Below are 19,941 nucleotides of genomic sequence, written 5' to 3'. Positions count from 1 at the left end.
AAAGTAAATAAATTGACTTTATAAATATTCAAGGAGCTGCCTGCCTATGCCTTTTCCTGGTTTAGAACAGACTCACTCTCACAGTCTCTACTACTTTTTTTTTTCTTTGTTCATTTGAATTCCTGTATGAAAATATGATTGTCCTCGGCTGGTAGTACTACAGAAAGGTAAACAGAAAGCTTGTTTAGAAAGGGAATTTCTTCACTCTCAGAGGGAGTGCACAGTACTGTATACCCCCCTTTTCACAAAATTGAACACCTACATTTCTCTTCCAGGCAGACTAATACTACATGCGAAAACATATATTCCATAATTATTCTGATCCTTAAAATTAAAAATAAAACTGTATAATAAAGTTTTGGGAAAAATACAGGGATCATGATAAACAAATTTTGGAATAGTCCTAAAGATCTTTTTTTTTTTTCTCCCAAGTTTTTATATAAATTCTGTTAGTTAGCATGTAGTATAATACTGGTTTCAGGAGTAGAAATGAGTTATTCGTCACTTACATACAACACCCAGTGCTCATCCCAACAAATGTCCTCCTTCGTACCCATCACTCACTCTTCTCCCTCAATCAACCCATAGTTCTCTATCTTTAAGAGTCTCTCATGGTGTGTTTCCCTCTCTGTCTTTTACTACCCCCCCCCTCCACATGTTCATCTGTTTTGTTTCTTAAATTCCACACATGAGTGAAATCATATCCTATCTTTCTCTGACTTCACTTAGCATGAAACTGTCTCCATCCATGTTGTCGCAAAAGACAGGACTACATTCTTTGCTATGGTTGAGTAACATTCCATTGTGTATATATAACACTTGGGCTCTCTTCATAGTTTGCCAATTGCTGATAGTGCTGCTGTAAACATTGGGGTTCCTGTGCCTGTTTGAATCATCATTATGGTATCCCTTGGGTAAATTCCTAACAGTGCTATTGCTGGGTCATAGGGTAGATCTATTTTTAACTGTTTGAGAAACCTCTGTACTGTTCTCCAGAGTGGCTGCACCAGTTTGCATTCCCACCGACAGTGGGAACATCCTTGCCAACATCTGTTGTTTCTTGGGTCATTGATTTTAGCCATTCAGACAGGTGTGAGGTGGTATCTCATCGTGGTTTTGATTTGTATTATTTCCCTGATGATGAGTCATGTTGAACATCTTTTCATGTGTCTATTAGATGTCTGTATGTCTTCTTTGGAAAAAAGTCTATTCATATCTTCTGCCATTCCTGAGTTACTTATTTTGCAGCCATTGAGTTTGATAAGTTTTTATAGATTTCGGATGCTAACATTTTATCAAATATGTCACTTGCAAATGTCTTCTTCCATTCAGTAGGTTGCATTTTAGTTTTATTGGCTGTTCACTTTGCTGTGCAGAAGCTTTTTGTCATGATGAGGTCCCAGTAGTTCATTTTTGCTTTTGTTTCCCTTGCCTCCAGAGACATGTCTAATAAAAAGTTGCTATGGCCTAGGTCAAAGACGTTGCTGTCTGTGTCCTCTAGGATTTTAATGGTTTCTTGTCTCACATTTAGGTCTTTAACCCATTTTGAGTTTATTTTTGTGTATCGTGTCAGCAACTGGTCCAGGTTCATTCTTCTGCATGTCGCTGTCCAGTTTTCCCAGCACCATTTGTTGACGAGACTGTCTTTTTTCCACTGGATATTCTTTCATGATTTGTCAAAGCTACTACTTGATTTGTAGTTTATTTTTAGTTTTTCTTGAAGTCACCAGAGGCCATAGTCCACTGTGATAGCAGAGCAAGGCAAGGAACGCTCTCTTCTTATCCATTATGCTGTTATGTAGCTGTATCATCTCAAATGTAGCTTGGTGGAACTTCTAATTGGAATGGTTATGAAACTATTTTGCCGCTCTGTTATGTAGATTTTGTTTCAATGCGAGATTTTTTTTAATCACCGTATCATTAAACTTACACCAGGTTAATTTAGGAGGGAAAATATTTAGAATAGTCATTAAAATAAATTGCTGTACAGTCAAAGATAGACTTGTAATTTGTTATCCCTTTCTCTGGTTATGTTTAAATGGGTAACGTTCTACCAGATGTACCATCTAAAGTGCAGCCTTACATAAATGGCAAGAAATCAATTCTTTCAGAGTTTCCTCCACCTTAAGATTTAAAATGAAAATATAATAATTCTAAGAAAATAACGTTAAATGTAGTTCCATTGCAGATCACCTAACAATTTTGCAAAGTTAAAGTTAAAATGAAGGAGGGGAATAAAGCCCCAAAGGGCAAGGATTTCTAGTTTTGTTTTGTTTCTATCTTTAATTTGAAAGCATGAAATTACTTCTCTGACCTGTATCAAATTCAATAGAAGTGATAAACTGAGGGCATCAATTTCTTGTTGAAAGAAATAGAATAGCATCATAATTAAAAATGGGCAAACGGGCTCCTGGGTGGCTCAGTCGGTTAAGCGTTCGACCTTGGCTCAGGTCATGATCTCACCGTTGGTGGGTTTGAGCCCCAAGTAGGGCTCTGTGCTGACAGCTCAGAGCCTGGAGCCTGTTTTGGATTCTGTGTCTCCCTCTCTCTCTACCCTTCCTCATTCATATTCTCTCTCTCTCAAAAATAAATAATAAACATTAAAAAAAATTGAAAAGTGGGCAAACGTATGTTCAGAAAAGGTGACTATTATTTGTGCCATCACAGTAATGCCATCTGATTGGCTCAAGAGCCCTGAGGATAAAGGCCCCCCTATTATCAATTGTACACCTCGGCTTGGCAGCCTGGTTTTATTGGCAACTCGGGAGGGACCCTGCGCTTCATTTCTGTCCACACAAATGGCTAGATCACTTAAATAACTGCTGAAACGCTGCCATAAAAGGAAGATGTGCAGAACATTGTGTTTATGTAAATATGACTTTGCCCAAATTCTGTTTTGTCTTTCATTTTTATTTGTATGTTTTAAATTTCATTTTTGCTCTTGAGGAACAGTCCCATATGCAGCCTGTACACAGAAGAACAGTCTGGAGATGAGACAAAGCCACTGTAAGGTTCTTAGCCATTTTATTTGGATGTCTGAATGGCCATGAATTTTACAGATTTTCCTTCACCGATGAATAAAGAAGTTAGCTTCCACTCCCGTGGAGATGATTCATTATGCTTTGCGACCGTTAAGTTAAACACTTGGCAGGTTATACAGTCTGATATCTTACTTTCGCATCTTCAGCTGTTTGATGATGTAGCCACTTCCCACCCAAGACACGCCACAGTGTTCATTTTGCTGTCCGGATGTTCCTGCTTTCAAACACCCACCTCTCTTCCTTGGTACCACCCACTGACATCTTTAGGAAGGACACTTCCCCCCCACCCCCCTGAATTTGAGTAAGGGAAGGGCAATGAAAATACTTACAGGTATTTGTCCAAGAAGAGAAGGAAGTATAATTCCAAAGATGAGAGATACAAGCTATTACTTGTTGAGCGAGCTGAGTTGTGTGCTGCAAAGATAGCCCTCCTAATACACTGAAAGAAGAACCCACAAGTCGGGGAGGTGAGGCAGCTCAGCCAAGTGCACAAATCCCAGAGCACTGAGCAGAGCTCAGCACACAAGTGTGCGTCTGGGGCTGTCTAAAGCCCAGGTTCCTTCCCTCCCTCTCAGTTTATGGGAACAAGGACCTAATGGTCAAGCGCTGCTGAGCCTACACCTGCAGTGAACTTACTGTACATCGAGAGCAGATTGACAACCACCTCTAGGGAGTGGGGAACTGTGCTCCCCCAGTGAAGGCATGTGAGATTTTACCGTTGCAGTTACCGCATCTCCTGGTTGGTGGCGTCATTCTACCTGCTCCTTAAATAAGGTAGCAAGACCTGCATCTACATTTGATGTACCTGAGGGTACAGGAAAGCAAGGTGGAAGGTTATTGATTAACCCCAACAACTCAATATCGAGATATAAAATGTAATCTATTGTCGTGATATAAATGAGAGAGGCTTTGTTTCAGTTACATTAAACTGTTGTTGGTGAATTTGTGACTGGGGTTTATCAACTTTTTACAGAATGTGGAGTATTATCAAAAAGATTTTGTCTGGGGGCCTGAGTGGCTCTGTCGGCTAAGCCTGCGACTCTTAATTTGGGCCCAGGTCATGATCTCACGGTTTGCGGGATTGAGCTCCACAGTCTTTTTTTTTTTTAATTTTTTTTTTTAATGTTTGTTTATTTTTGAGAGAGAGAGAGAGACAGAGAGTGAGTGGGGGAGGGGCAGAGAGAGAGGGACACACAGAATCTGAAGTGGTTCCAGGCTCTGAGCTGTCAGCACAGAGACTGATGCGGGACTCAAACTCACAAACTATGAGCTCATGACCTGAGCCCAAGTCAGACGCTTAACCAACTGAGCCACCCAGGTGCCCATATAATCCATATTCTTGGATAAATTAGATTACTGGCATGTATATCATCATGAGATGATAAAATTACCTCTTATAAACACTGAAATGTAGATTTGAAGGCAGTTCTAGAGATAATTCCTAGAGGCTTCATACTGCCTGATAAGTCTGTGCAGGAAAAATTTCACTAAATGAACAATTGAGGAAATCTTCACCCCCCATTCACCTGTTGCTGTGTTCTATTTTAACATCCACTTGATGGTTGTCATCACAAAGCCTAGAGCACAAATGATATCTTAATGGATATCAAAATCTGTGCTGCCTCTTTGACTAATTAATCCCTGAAGCAACCAAAACACTCTATGATGACTGACACCACCCTAATTTTCTCATGACGAGCTAAAGGGGAGGGCTTCTAAGGAGCTTCTTAGCGTGGTTATTCTGAAGGCAGGATGTTTTGTGAGAGAACTTTCCTGCACTGGGACAGAGGCACGAACTGAACTGAGTCACGTAGAATTAAGTTGTATCCCATGTTCCTCCACGGCAGTGACCCGATTCCTTGAGTGACGTATTGCTGCCATTTTATCCATCTCCATACATACCCTCCTCATTGAAGCAGACAGGGATACGGATTGGTGATGTGTTTGTGTGAAACAATAGTAAAAAGCGACAGCATGTCAAAGGCAGTCCTAAAGATGTCTGCAGAATGGGAAGTACACGGATATTTTTCTGTGGAAATGTAACAGAACAATTAATCTCTTCTTTTTGAAATTCAAACAAGTTTAATTATTTTTACTAATTTAGATAGTATCTTAACCAAAAGCTAGCAAGCTTTATTAGACTTTAGATGAATTAAGCAAAGACTTTAAGGCTTTGCTCAAATCTTCCCCTGGCCACCCTATTCGGGATTGCAAGTTACTACCGCCCCACTCACAATCCGCTTTCCCTCCCTGACTGTTTTTCATTCTTAACCACCTTCTAACATATAGCCTGCTTGTTTTATGCTTGTTGCTTATTCACTGTGTATTGCTTTATTATAATTGCCAGAGTACAAGATTTTTAAAACATTTGCTTGCCATTATATTCCAGGTGACTAGGAAAATGCCAAATGTACAAGCTACAGAGTGACCAATAAATATGTATTCGATGAACACATTAAATGTTGATGCACTTAATAGCAATAACCCAGCAAACTTAAGAACCTCAGAAGTTTTTTCTGTTTTCGCTGAGAATTCATATTTGGAAATACGTCAATTTTTTGATAAATGGTTATGTGAAGAATACAGATAGACATTAAATTATTTTCAATTATAAACTAACAGTAAAACAATTCTGGTTATGGACTTACAAACTTAGAAATCTATATTTCTCATTTTTGTGCAGCTGAAGAACAAAGATAGCACCATTGAATCATAGATGAACATTTATTTTTGTATCCTCCTGATGAATAATAAAATTGGAAAATACTAAAGATTTTTAAAACATCTTGAGAGAACAATTTTAGCATCAGACCTGTGCATCATTTTAACATATTGGGGCATAACTTAGATTCACTTTATATTCATTTGATTTCCACAAATAAATATTCTAAGTCCAGCAAGTGAATTATTTATAGGAACTTCACACAGATGAATTTCTTTTCATGTAATATTTTTTAAAGTGACAGTACTCCTTTTATGACGGGGTCTAATTCCAGCTGTCGTACAGATGTGCTACATGACCTTAAACAGTACCCTGACTTTCAGGACATCATTTTATACCTCCCAAAATAGGGGTTCATTCTGTAGGCCTCCAAGGTTCTTTCTACTTCTCTGATTGTATGAGATCATTGATGTGATCTTATTCTATTATATGTGATCTTGTTTTTATATTAAAACACTTAGTATTAACCAATATGTCTGGATCTACTTTTAGTTTGCCACTTCTGCATTTAGAAAAGGTGACTGTGTTATATCAGTTACTTTTAGAATTAAACATAATCTCATATATTATCAATCTATTAAAGATATTGCCTATCATATATTATGCTCTACTATATACCACAGATGTCTTTTACAAAAGATATATTTATAAATATGTACCTTATATATTAAAGATATATTAATATATAAAATACTTCTCTTCTGGTTTGCTTGGAACTGTACTCTCACTTTATTTTCCAGAAGTCTCCCACGTTCTCAGCACTGAATTGGGTATTTTACTTCCAGTGTCTCATTTACTGAGAAAAGTTAAAGTTGCTAAAAAACTGACAAATTTAAAGAAAATATATTGTTAATATTAGTTTAGATGATAACTTAGTTATCTTGTCCCAAATATTCACTTAGATACCTTGTCCCGAAGCCAGCACGATAAACTACATTTTTCAATATGGGAGATATAATACTAAACACATTATTAATGTTTCAATTATTTTCCCCAAACTTTATTTCAGTCTTTTTTTTTAAATTTCAGTCTTTTCCAAAAAGCCAGATCATTGCAATGCAAAATATACTGCCCTTGCATTTTGATTAAATGAACATATTGAATATGTATAGGAAGAAGGACTTTTCATGTAAATGATTTGATTCCTCAGGTGTAACCACTGTATATGTGTTGAGTATATATATTTAAATTTATTTAGCGCCCAGACTGGTTAAAACATCTTGTTTATCAAAACGAACCACAACATTCCTGGTGCATCATCTCCATATTCCTTATGAAATTGGAAGAATTAGCTTTCAAATGATCCAATCGTATCTGGAGCTAAAATACATCGAAAGTATTGTTAATGCGAATTTAATTAAAATAACAATTTTTAATGATAAAGTCATGCATTATATTTGTGAGAGTCGGTAGGGTGATTTATAAAAATTGTATAAAAAGTGTATGATTACCAGAAGTTGTAATGAAATATTTGGTGGTTGATCGTTTTGCCGTAATTGTGTAACTATTGCTCAGACTCACCTTCGAAAGTGCCTTGGACTCATCAATTCTTTTTATTTACAGGAATTTTCAGTGTCATGTTCCTGAATACTGTGCACAAGACCTACAAATAAGGTAAGGTACCGCGCATTTTATTTTATTTCAAGGTGTACTTACACAGACTCTCGTCAATAGTTGAGTAACTGGGAGTTGTATGTCATAAAGAGAATCAGATGTCAGTTGTTGGTGTGGGGATGCAAGTTACGGTCATCATCGATAATGTTGGCAATTTGTGACTGTTCTCTTGTTTTCTTGAAAACTCACATGTAATGAGATATCTACCATTTGGTGCTTTTTTTGAATATTAGTTGTTTGCAGCAAGATAAACACATTTGATTGACTTAGTTTCTGTGCCGTCCAACAAAGACTTCCTTGTGAAGCATCATGAGGCAGCTGTGATGTGGCATTGACCCACTGTAAGGACCTCATGCAGAAACACCTGTCCAACTCCAACCTCTGCGAGGACAAAAGCAGGGGAAGTGTAAACTCACCAGCGTCTGGAGAAACATGAAATCTGAAATTGGGAGTCTGGAGCAGTGTTAACAAAGTGAAAAGAATCCACTCAAAAAAACGCATAGTTCTTTATTCTCAGGTGTTCTGTTGTTTTCTCTGAGTCATGATAAAGTGAGCAATGTCAAATTGAACTTACATATTATCTGAGACTATAGATTAATGTAGTCATTTTGTTTATACCTTTATATACATAGAAGGCAAATTTCGTATTTAACAACAAAAGCATTTTGAGGTGTAAACCCATTCTCTTGGCATTGTTTTCTCTCTGAAGACACCCTTGTCAGCACATTTCTGGCTGTGCATCTGCTGAAAGGAAGGAGGTGGGCAGGGCAGAGATGTGTTGTCGCAGGAGAAGGCAGTGCCGGTGACTGCCCCCCACCCCCAGTTCCCCCGCCATGAGCCCATGGCTTCTCTGAGAGTTGAATGCCAGGAAACGGGTGACTTTGAAAGGTCTTGTTGGAGTGACTTGGGGTCCCAGTTACAAGGACCAGAGCTACTTTATTGCTCAGAAAGCAAGTTATTACATCTTAGTCTCAGAAATGAATCGAGGGACAAGCATCACAGCTGAGTATTTTAGTCATGTTTGCATACTTTAGCTTCTCTCCAGGACTTCCAAAGAAGTCAACAGCTGGGGAGAAGAATCTGGAATCTTTTTAAGCCTTGTGTGTCTCAGCCTTTTCTCCTCTGGTTTTGGAGGGAGGTGGAATTAGGTGCGAATACACGTATTTGTAATTGAATATAACAAACTTGAAAGTTGAAAGAAAAATAATTAATTTGTATTTATAATCAATTGTTTTGCTTCTTGAAAAATACCCTTTGATACCATAAGATTTTTTTTCAATTAATTTATCACTGTTGATCATATAAATTTAGGAGAACAGTAGAATAATATGTGTAATTTTAAAAAAAGGCTCTGAACATATTAAGCTTGTCTTTTCTAGGGACCTGTACCTTAAAATAATAAGAACTAATTATTCCTTCAATCCTTGACATGGTTGATAACAAAAGTAGAAAAACATTTTGCAAGAAAACAATCTCAATTAATCCAGATTTTGCCTTCTTCAGGAATCCTATTAGTGGTATAATACAGTTAAACTTTAAAATAGGTTTACTAGTTTCATGAATGAAATCCAATAAGGAATGCAGAGTGGCAAAGCTTTCTTTAAGGTGTTATTCAGAGAACAGGAATTATAAAAGTACCGTAACTGTAAAAGAAAGAATTTACTCAGTATTGAACTCGTCCCTTGTCTTTGAGGTATTTGTCTGAGTTTCCAATGAAGGCCCATCCAGATGCTCAGCTCAAGAATTGCTATGACTTAAGTCTTCTGTGTGTTTGGACCAGTGTTTTCACTGCCTGGGTGGCGGTGGGGTATGAATAATCTGTAGAAGTGGAATCGCCGAGGCAATAAATCTAGGATTCCTTTTAGATGTGCTCTCTTGTTATTGACTTTTAGGAGAAGAAAGAGGAATTAAGAATATCCCCAACCCAAATGATCGGTATGTGCCATTGCTGTATGCTTATCAGGATAAAGATGAAGATACGGTGTGCTTATTTTTACTGTTCATTCTAAGGGGCTGTCTTTGTATGTCTATTTTTATGTATGTCCCATATTTAAAAGATAAAGCAATGCACATCATGTTTTCTTATCTGAATTTTTATTCTTGATGCTGCTGTCAGAGTGATGAATATGTATAGATAGGCACATAGCAAGGGAGCTTCTGAAAGTGGCGGAGATAAGGAAATACTTAGTATTCTCAGTAACAGATAAATGAAAAGGAAATCTGTTGGTTACATTTGGTATTCAGTTCTTTTAATCAGTGCTTCGTGAGGCAGGCTTACAGACCTTTTTGGAATATTTGACATTGACTCCTTCTTATGTGCGAGCCCAGAGGATATTAACCAAGCAGAAGGTGACTGCTTTGGCTAATTCCACCCGTCCCATTTTTGGAATGTTTCATTACAAAGATCCTTCATTCAGGTGTCATATCTTTCATTTCTTTATGGAGCTAGGTTTCTAGTTGGCGGTTAGGATAACTGGATTTTAATCCAAATAAAAACCCATCTCATATCATGTTAGTTACCAGTTGCAATACAGACAATAATAACATACCAGATGCTTGAACTCTAGAATGTTTTGACTTCGAAGTTCAACCTCTGGGTCAGTCTGAATTAGCCCTTGATTCTGTGTGTCTCTTTTTCTGGGTTATATCATCCACCCCTAAGTGTGGCCAGCCCACGTTACCTTTGCGTTGGCTTCTGTTGTTTGTGTGGTGACTTCCCGATTCGTCTACATCCACACCGCCCACCACTTGAGGGCTCATTCAAACCTGATTTTTAACTTCTCTCCTACCCATTGCAACCTCACTAACCCGAAGTCATTTTACCCTCATCATGTACACTCTGTAAATAACTACACATTATAAATCCTTTGTCTTCTAATAGCACTGAACAGTGCATTACTTTATTAATGCACATTGTTTTCCACTGACTCTGTTTTGTACTAATGTCCTCTCCCCAGCTAGAAGGAAACTTTTTCTAGTGGGATTGACCAAGTTGTTTTTGTTTTTTTCTTTCTTTTTTTTTTTTTTTTTTTTTTTGAGACTAGAGAGATGAAATAAAGCCCTCTGAATCCAAATATTCCAAGTGGCCATGTCCTAGGCATATGCTTTACAAAAGTACCTGTTAAGAAATTGATAATTTATTAAAGGAGGTGTCTTCTTAAGAGAAGCAGACCACAATGTTCTTATACATTTGGTTTTGCAGTGATCAGACATGCAAGGCTGCATTGAGAGCACATGTGTTCGACTGATGACAACAAAATAGCTTATCTAGAATTTTTAAACTGGTTTTCTTCCCTATAAAGTTACATCCTAAGCATCTGTCCAGAACCTGATTTGAGTTGACTGCCTCCTTGGAGTTCTGCCCATATCCAGAAATCCCATAACATTTTTGCCAGTGAAAATACGGATTCATGTATTTTATATAATCATGGAAGTTTTTACTCTTCATTTTGTAAAATGAGGAATAGAAATGTGTACCTACCAACTCCTTTTTAGTATTTATTAATTTGGGGTTATAAACTTTATTTTTTTTACTAATATTTATAAACCTTTTCACAGAAATACACACACACGCGCACACACACACACACACACACACACACACAAAGGTTAGTTATGCTGCTCAAGGAGAAGTTACTCAATAACTGTAAGCCATCAGTGAGACCATCTGCAGGGAATTAGGTCTATGAGTACTTACCCCAAAGAACTCACTACAGATTGACTATGTAACTATCACTAAAGAGCTTAACAAAATGTCCAGCACTTAGTAAGTACTTAATAAACAGTGAATGAATAGCAGTCACATAAGCATTGTTAAAATTCTCATGTTCAGGGCATCATGGCACATATTTTTATTATTTTTAAATTCTTGATTATTAATTACCTTTCTTTTCATGTAGAGTTTTTAGAAAGGATAACTTGTTCTTTTATTTCTGATTCCTTGTATACCTCAAAATGTCTTTTCTCTTAGCACAATAACATATTTGCTGGAATAACATTTTCAAGCTGCAACTTTTTCCCCTTGTGAGTTCTGTATATGGTTGTCTAATAAATCCCAGTGTTTAATGATGTAGGCAGTTTAGGGGCCAGTCTAATTCTTATCTGGGTGTTTTTCCCTCTCAAACATTTCTTTCTTTGTCATTAACATTTGGAAATTCCAGAAGGATATGTCTTGTGTAACACTCATTGGGTTAGTCTGGAGACACTCAATTTTTTAAATGCAATCTTCTTTAGGAAAGTTTCTTTTATAATTATTTTTTCCATGTTCTTTTTTTTCTTCTCCCTTTTTCTTTACTTTCTCTAATTATAGAATGAGTCTTCCAGATCAGTTTTCCATCACTTTTTCCCCTTGTTTGTTGCTTTCTTCTCTGCCCTATTACTTTGAATTTCTGGGAAATTATACTGCCTTATCTTCTATTAATGTAGATGATTGTGTCCCTTCTTCCAACTGTTATTTATTGTTTTTTTCTTCATTTTTAATTTGGCCATTGTGTTTTCCTTTGTCACATTATCCTTCATGAATTTACATTATTCTTATAGTTAGATCACGTGATTTTATTGACAAAATTGAGCGTTGGATCTTCAGAGAAAATGAAAATTCCTTCTCCCTAGGATGTCACTATTATGAACTACATCTTAAGCCTCCATATCTTATTAGTTAGAAGGAAGAAACCCATAAATAAATAAACCAATCCAAATTTAATTTTCCCAACTGTGCAGTTCCAGTCTTTCTTGGATAAAAACAAACGAAAATGAAAAACTGAGTGTTTCCGTGACACCACCCTCTCCTCCCGCTTCTCCCTTAGAGAAGGTCTCATTGTGTGTGTTTGTGGGGGGGGGGGGCGGTGTGCAGAGTGAGCTGCATGGAGGATAGTGTAACTGTACCGACCTCACGATGACATAAGAGAAAATGTGGCTTTAGGCGCTCAGCTTCCTCTACTCTTTAATGACATTCCTCTTGCCCTGAGTCTTTTCATCTGAAATCTGAGTGGTCTGTGGTCTTGAATAGGTGCTTGGGGTGACCCACACCTTCCCTGTGGTGAAGTCTGACTCTGAGGTCCATTGGCTGTGAAGAATGAGGCACACTCTGTGGTCCTCTGTGAAGATTCACTCCTCAGCTAGATTCTCAGTAAGAGGATGCTTATGACACTACAAAAACGCTACAATTTAGAGCCCCCTTCTCCCTGATAAGAATTTTTTTCCCTTCTTTTCTTCTTTTTTCCTTTCCTTTCCTTTCCTTTTTTTTTTTTTTTTTTTTTTTTTTTTTTTTTTGTGATGGAGCCTTCACAGTCCTCAAGGATATATCAGGGCAAGAGACCATACTCTGCTGTTGGCGTTATCCTCTCTTACATAACAAACCTTCCTTCTGTGGGTTTGTCTGCATTTGTCACTCTACTGTCATCTTACAAATCTCATAGACTAGAAATGACTATTTCTCATCTGTTCTCTGTACTAGCCAGCTGTAGGAGCAGTAATAATCAGAAGTGGGGGTCACTAGACCCGAATCCTGTGTCTGGTGGCTTTTATGCTCAATCGAGTGTGAGCACCATTCTCTCAATACAGTGACCCAACTTGCAAGGTGACTCGTTCCATCAGGCTGATTTGCAAGTGAGAAGCTGAAATTCTTATTCCTTCTCTCAGCATGGCAATCTAAAATCTATCCCCATCTTTCTCAGACATACTGATGTGTTGGGTAGACTAGAAGTGGTGCTCTGGTACCCAGAAGACATGAGAGAAGCTCATAAATAATATTCAGTTGTCTCATGAATTTTGTAGCCAGTGTGAATTATTTATTTTTCAATCCCCTCTTCTATTTCCTGTAGTGAATCAGTGTCAAAAGGAACACTCATTTCTACTATGAGATGTTGTCCCTCTTTCTGATAGCAGTTTTCCTGACACACTCCCTTTCCTTTCTTGACTTGTTCATCTTTTTGACCATGAAGAAGTGTTTTCATATTTTTAATGTATAATTAAGGAGAAGTGAAGGTGTGTTTCATCTAAGATTGGATGTTTTACAGCTGTAATCTTTCAGAGACAGAAAGTTTTAGGTCCAGATGAGTTGCAAGAAAATCTTTTGAGAGCAGTTCTAAGCATGAAAGTCAAAACTAGAGTCAGTTTCGATGATCACCTATGCCAGTCCAACCCTGTATATGATGCTGGGAGATTATGAATATTTTCAATAGACACATACAAATGGTGTCTCAGGTAGTGTGCTACCTCCTCTCCATATCATGGATGGTTCTGTTCTTCTGCCCTTGACTTTCTAAAGATTTGTGATGGCCAATCAGGTAACCTGAGAGAGATGTTCTCTCCACTAATTCAGCACGTAGGGCCCAGAAACCTTCCTCCGGCGTTTTCCCCAACTTAATACAAGCACGAATTCCACATTGTAGGTGGATTGTGCCAGGCATATATTTAAGCACGAGTGTGGGTGCATTGTGCCAGGCATATATTTAAGCACGAGTGCATGGCTTTATTCTTCATTAAATGTTAAATCTTGGGGCGCCTGGGTGGCTCAGTCGGTTAAGTATCCGACTTCAGCTCAGGTCACGATCTTGCGGTCCGTGAGTTCAAGCCCGGCGTCGGGCTCTGGGCTGATGGCTCAGAGCCTGGAGCCTGCTTCCGATTCTGTGTGTCTCTCTCTCTCTGCCCCTCCCCTGTTCATGCTCTGTCTCTCTCTGTCTCAAAAATAAACGGTAAAAAAAATTTTTTTTAATAAAAAAAATTAAAAAAATAAAAAAATAATAAATGTTAAATCTTATTTACATGTTGGTTTTTTTTTTCATTTTGTTTTGTTGTATGTGCCAAGCTAGATGCTAAACTCAGATAATCTCATAGTTCTTGAAGATTTTTTTAAATTTTTTTTAACGTGTATTTATTTTTGAGAGAGAGAGACAGAGACAGAGACAGAGTGTGAGTGGGGGAGGGGCAGAGAGAGGGAGACACAGAATCCGAAGCAGGCTTCAGGCTCTGAGCTGTCAACACAGAGCCCGATGCGGGCCTTGAACTCAGGAATGACGAGATCATGACCTGAGCCAAAGTTGGGCACTTAACCAACTGAGCCACCCAGGCACCCCAGTTCTTGAATACTTTTGACATTCTATGGCCTTCATCCTACTTCTTAAACAGATATATTTAGTGGTACATCAGCTTTCTTCTTTTCATCTCTATTTATGAAAAACGGTTATGTTTTTTTCCGGGGTAACTTGATAATTGGCAATATTTTATTTTGAAACCCTTTGCTAAGGATTCATAATCACGTTAATTGCATATCATTTAAGTTAATCCAAGTGATCTTTTCACTCCAAAGACCAGAGACTGCCTTCGACTGTGTTTTCCATTTAGTGAGTACCTCGTGCATTTCTCTGAGTCTGTGTATTCCCTTCGTCCAAACAGTATTACCAAGGGCAATATTTCGAAAATGAGTTTTGTTACTTTAATCAATTGTTCAATAAGTGAAAGATTAAAAAATGATGTGGGTTGGCTCAATAGTTAATCTTTCTCTAATTTTATTTTAAGATACTATTGAGTACTGTTAAAGTTTGACTGTGAAGTGCCTTGCTCTCCCTTATATGAATGGTATTTTGAAACCTTAGTGGTTTTCCCCAGGATTTTATTTATTTTCACAATACGTAAAGTATTGTTCATTTGTTCATATTGTGTTTTTTTTAATTTTTAAGAACTATTTATTCAAATATATTTAATGTATTAAAAATCTTATCTATGCAGTCTCTCATATCTGCTTCTCAAGTTTCTCAGGATCATTTTTTTATGACCTACATCATTGCAGATAAAGTATCAGAATTTTTTAGAGTCCTTGAGGATTCCAAGTAGTTATTCCAGGAGGCTAAGGCGACTCTTCCCTGTACGGATTTGACTAATAGCAGTCTTTCTTGTATGCAGGAAAAGAGAGTGAGCATCTCTTTGTGATATTCTGATTTTATATACCCAGTTCATGGCTGATCTTCCCAACTAGCTTATTGAGATACTTTGCAATTCACATCTGTCTGACTTTTTTTTTTCTTATGCGAATTATCTATTTGTGTGTTCATGTTTGGGGCAGAATTGAATAAGCTACCAATAATATTAGCAAGTACCTAGAATGTGGTGAGTACTTACACATCAGTGACATTATTCAGTCTCCCTAACAATCCATAGAGGAGGTGTTATTTCCCCTCCAATGCCTGTAAGGGAAGTAGACAGAATTATACTGGATTAGCAGAACTGATACTACACAAGGGTGTGTCTCACATCAAGGACCGTTTCTCCCCAGTTTTACTTTGCTGGTGATTAACTGTGCTAGCGTAAAAATATGGGAGTTCCTAGATTTGGAGAGTCATCGATTTTTCAATGATCCAAGTCACTGATGCATATTACACAGTAACTGGGCTTCTCTTTGTGATGTAGTTATATTAGTATATATAGCTTATTGGAAACATTATTCATGAGACACTGTGTCTTGTGCACCATATGGAACATTTAACAAGATAGACCGTATCCCATTATAGTCTCACAATACAATTAAACGGATTCGAGTCAAACCAGCATCTAGAAGAAATCATTTACAAGTCATGCATCTGAAAAAGGACACGTATTCAGAATATATAAAGAACCCTGACAATTCAATAAGGAGAGAACCCAATAAAATAGAAGAAAAATATCAATCACTCTACCCCCCAAAAAATGCACGGATAAAAAATTAGAACACCAAAACATGTTCCACATCATTAGAGAGATGCAAATTAAAACCACAATGAGGTCCATCTACACACTTATTAAAAATTCTAAAATTAATGGGGCATCTGGGTGGCTCAGTTGCTTGAACGTCTGGCTTCAGCTCAGGTCGTGATCTCGCAGCTCATGGGTTCCAGCCCCGCATTGGGCTCTGTGCTGTCAGTTCAGAGCCTGCAGCCTGCTTCGGATTTTCTCTCCCTCTCTCTCTGCCCCTCCCCTGCTCATGCTCTCTCTCTCTCTCTCAGAAATAAATAAACATTTAAAAATGTTTTAAAATCTAAAATTAATAAAATGGCACAATGGTTTCTAGAAATCAACTTGGCAATTAAAAAAAAAAATAAACTTATACCCACCATAAGACCCTCCCATTTCATTCTTAAATATTTACCTAAAAGAAATAAAAGCAGGGGTGCCTGGGTGATTTAGTCAGTTGAGCGTCCGACTTCAGCTCAGGTCATGATCTCACGGTCTGTGAGTTCAAGCCCCATGTAGGGCTTTGTGCTGACAGCTCGAAGCCTGGGGCCTGCTTCAGATTCTGTGTCTCCTCTCTCTGCCCATCCCCCACTTGTGCTCTGTCTCTCTGTCTCTCAAAAATAAATAAATAAATGTAAAAAATAAAATTTAAAAAGGAAATAAAAGCATATTCTCACATAAAGATTTGTATGTGAATGTTCACAGCAGTTTTAGTTGTAATAGCATCAAATGAGGAACAACCCAATGTCACCTATCAGTAGTCAATGAACATATAAACATTGTGGTATGTCAATTCAACAGCATATTAAAAAATAAAAGGAAATAAAATCTCTATATGCCCAACAATGTGGCTAAATCTCAAAATAATCAAGCAGAGTGGATAAAGCCGGACAAAAATAATAGCACATATTCTATGTTCCCATGGGTGGATAATTCTAGAAATCATAAACTAGTTTATAATGACAGAGGAGATAGGGGAGCCTCTGGGGATGATGGATATTTGCTATCTTGGTGGTGATGACCATTTCATGGCATTTACATATGTTAAACTTGTCAAATTACGTACTTTACATATGTGAAATACATTGTATGTCAATTAAAACTCAACAATCAAAACTCAACAAAGCTGCCTAAAATGTATGGTGTTTAAAATACCAGTGACATGGACAAAAATTCCAAATGGAATCCTTAAATACCAAATCTTGGTTGTGGAAAAGGAGACTGAATTCTAGTTGGCAATTACAAAATAAACAAACAAAAACATACAAGGTGATAAAGTAAAAATTATTTATTTTCCATTATTGAGTGGAAATAAGTTATCATTTTTCCTGGAGTATGTACAGTTTGATTTTCTTTTCGTATAGTAGTACATTGAAGAAAAAAAACTAAGCCTAAACAAGAAAAGACCAACCCTCTATCCTTATATATGAAATTCATCACTTTCAAATAGCATTACATGATAATCATTGCAAATATTCAAATGAAATTAATTCCTTTTTCTAGAAATAGAAATATTTCTATTTAAATATTTATCTAAATATCTAAATCGTTCTTAATTTCCCCCAAATGAATTTCTTTTTGGTGTGTTTAATATTTAGGCAGCATTTTATAATTTATTTCTGTTTAATTTAAAATTGTACTGCATTATTTTTTTTATTTATATTTTCTTTATGTTCTGTTAAAACAGCATTGACATAGACCATTCAGACTTGGATGTAAATAGATTTGCATATGAATCAGTTAATGGGGAGCAGAAGAGGAATGTAGTTAGAATTTCAAGGGGTAAACAACTAAACACTTCCTTTATATCAAGTCCCTTTATGTAAATCTTTACACAATAAGAATTGTAGATATGCATATTTTCTAATCTCTTCACCATAGAAATTTTCATGTAAGTCATTCATAATTACAAAGATCTGTTGTTGTAATGTGTTCCCAAAAGATCCCAAGGGGAGGAAAGCAGATATAGAGACTTATGATTTATCAATTTAGATATTTTGGCAGAATTGAATTTGGTCCAGAAGTTCAGATGAGGTGGTGTCCTAATTGATTCTCTGCCTATTTCTAGCTGTCTGATAACCTCTCAGTCAGATATAAAGACGAGCAGTATACTTGGCTGAGCCCTGCCCCACCCCACTTCCTTGGTAGCCCTCTTGGGAATTTTTTAGCAATTTGAAGTTCCAAAGTTATAAGCTCAGTACAAAGGATATCTTTAGTTTTTAATAGAGCAAGCCTTAAGAGACTCTTATTCAAGAGATTTATAAATTCTGAATATTTTATCATCTAAAATACATAATATTATATGTTTGCATACACATTGAATTCGTAACTTAAGATACACAGTTTTCTCTGTTACTTTAGAAGTGTGGACAGAAATAGCAAAACCTGTTTATTTCCTCAAAATATCTGTCTTCCCAAAGTAAGTAGAATATAGAGGGGACAAAAACCTGGTAAATATTAAAGCTGAATCATTCATTTTTATTTTATTTCCTAAAGCTGGATCATTCTTGAGGTAAATAGGTTACTGGAATAAATAACTACAAAATATCAATGATTCTTAGATATCTTCCCTGGTGCAGAAGTGTAAAAACAGGAGGTTGACATTTCTCTTAAGTCCAATAGTAGACAGTTAATGGGAAAAAAAAGCCAAATCATTTGGTCCTGTAAGCTTAGAAATCAATTTAAAGACATTTTTATGCACGAGGCAAAACTATTCCAACTTCTAAAAAGTAAAATAAAGATGGGATATTTTCCCATTTTTAGCTATAAACAGATTGTCATATTTATATGGATCTTTAATTTACGGGCATCCATGTGAGTTTCACTTAACTTACAGCTTAATGACCTGTTTCTATATTTGCAATGTATAAAAATACTAGAGAATACAACTCACTGAAAACAATCTGTTGTGAAATTAAACAGCTGGTTGTAAGGGACACAGAGGCACAGGAACACACACGGGTGGGGTGAGGGAGATTGCCTAGGCAGGTTCTGGGTTCTTGTGTTGGTGGGGGCGCCCGCCATGCCCTCAATACTCTGAACTGTTGAAAAGGTGTGAGTGTGAAGTTCATTTTTGTCTTTTTTAAGGTAAGTGTAGCTGGATGATCCAACCTATCAACCAGGGAGGAAATTGCATTCACATTCCCTTTCACACCCAAAGCGTCATGTCCTTGAGGTCTTGGTATTCCTTTATTCAGGGGCTTAGTCTCCACCAAGGGATTGCTCTCCCTGTTCCGTCAGATTCAGAACTTAGGGAATTGTGAGAAACAAAACCACTACGGAGAAGTACCCCATCTGTCTTACGTTTAGCCAAAAGCAAACACAGCGTCTACATGAGTGTACAATTATTTTAAAATTGTATTGTTTCTGTATTAATTATACATTTTACTGTGTTTTTTATGCCTTATCAAAGTAACTGGAGGGACCTTATCTATTATTCTTCCCCTTCTTTCTTCTTTTATCCCCTCCCTGCTGGGTTCAGTTTTCATTCTGCTGGCCTTGTGACCAAAGCTAGCAAAAGCCCACATGTTCTAAATCGTCACTTTCGGGCGCCTGGGTGACTCAGTGGGTCAAGTGTCCAACTTCAGCTCAGGTCATTATCTCACGGTTTGTGGGTTCGAGCCCGGTCGGTGTTGGGCTTTGTGTTAACAGCTCCGAGCCTGGAGAATGCTCAAGATTCTGTGTCTCCCTTTCTCTCTGTCTCTGTCTCTCAAAAATAAAAAAAATCAATCAATCAATACAATGATACATTACATCATCACTTTCTTCCTAGTGGAGTAGTTATAAAATGAAACTCGTTTTTCACTGCCAGTCTCAATAGCTTCTTGTGGTCTGCTTTTGGTATGATAGCATTACCTT

At 37.2% G+C, this 19,941-nt stretch overlaps 1 protein-coding gene across 11 annotated transcripts in view; it reads left to right on the top strand.

Moving 5' to 3' along the window:
• The window catches only part of PCDH15 (protocadherin related 15), a 1,681,879-nt gene that overhangs the window by 652,756 nt on the left and 1,009,182 nt on the right, over positions 1-19,941 (top strand). For all 11 annotated transcript variants that reach the window (XR_008425054.1, XR_008425055.1, XR_008425056.1 and 8 more), the window contains exon 3: positions 7,327-7,377. The gene's annotated coding sequence lies outside the window, so the exon portion shown is untranslated. The remainder of the gene's footprint in view (positions 1-7,326; positions 7,378-19,941) is intronic.

The sequence above is a fragment of the Panthera pardus genome, unplaced genomic scaffold (genome assembly GCF_024362965.1).
Source record: "Panthera pardus isolate Hobbes unplaced genomic scaffold, ASM2436296v1 HiC_scaffold_22, whole genome shotgun sequence".
In the NCBI taxonomy this organism is placed as follows: domain Eukaryota; kingdom Metazoa; phylum Chordata; class Mammalia; order Carnivora; family Felidae; genus Panthera; species Panthera pardus.
The sequence above is the reverse complement of the archived record's forward strand: the minus strand, read 5'-3'. Positions and strand labels throughout refer to the sequence as shown.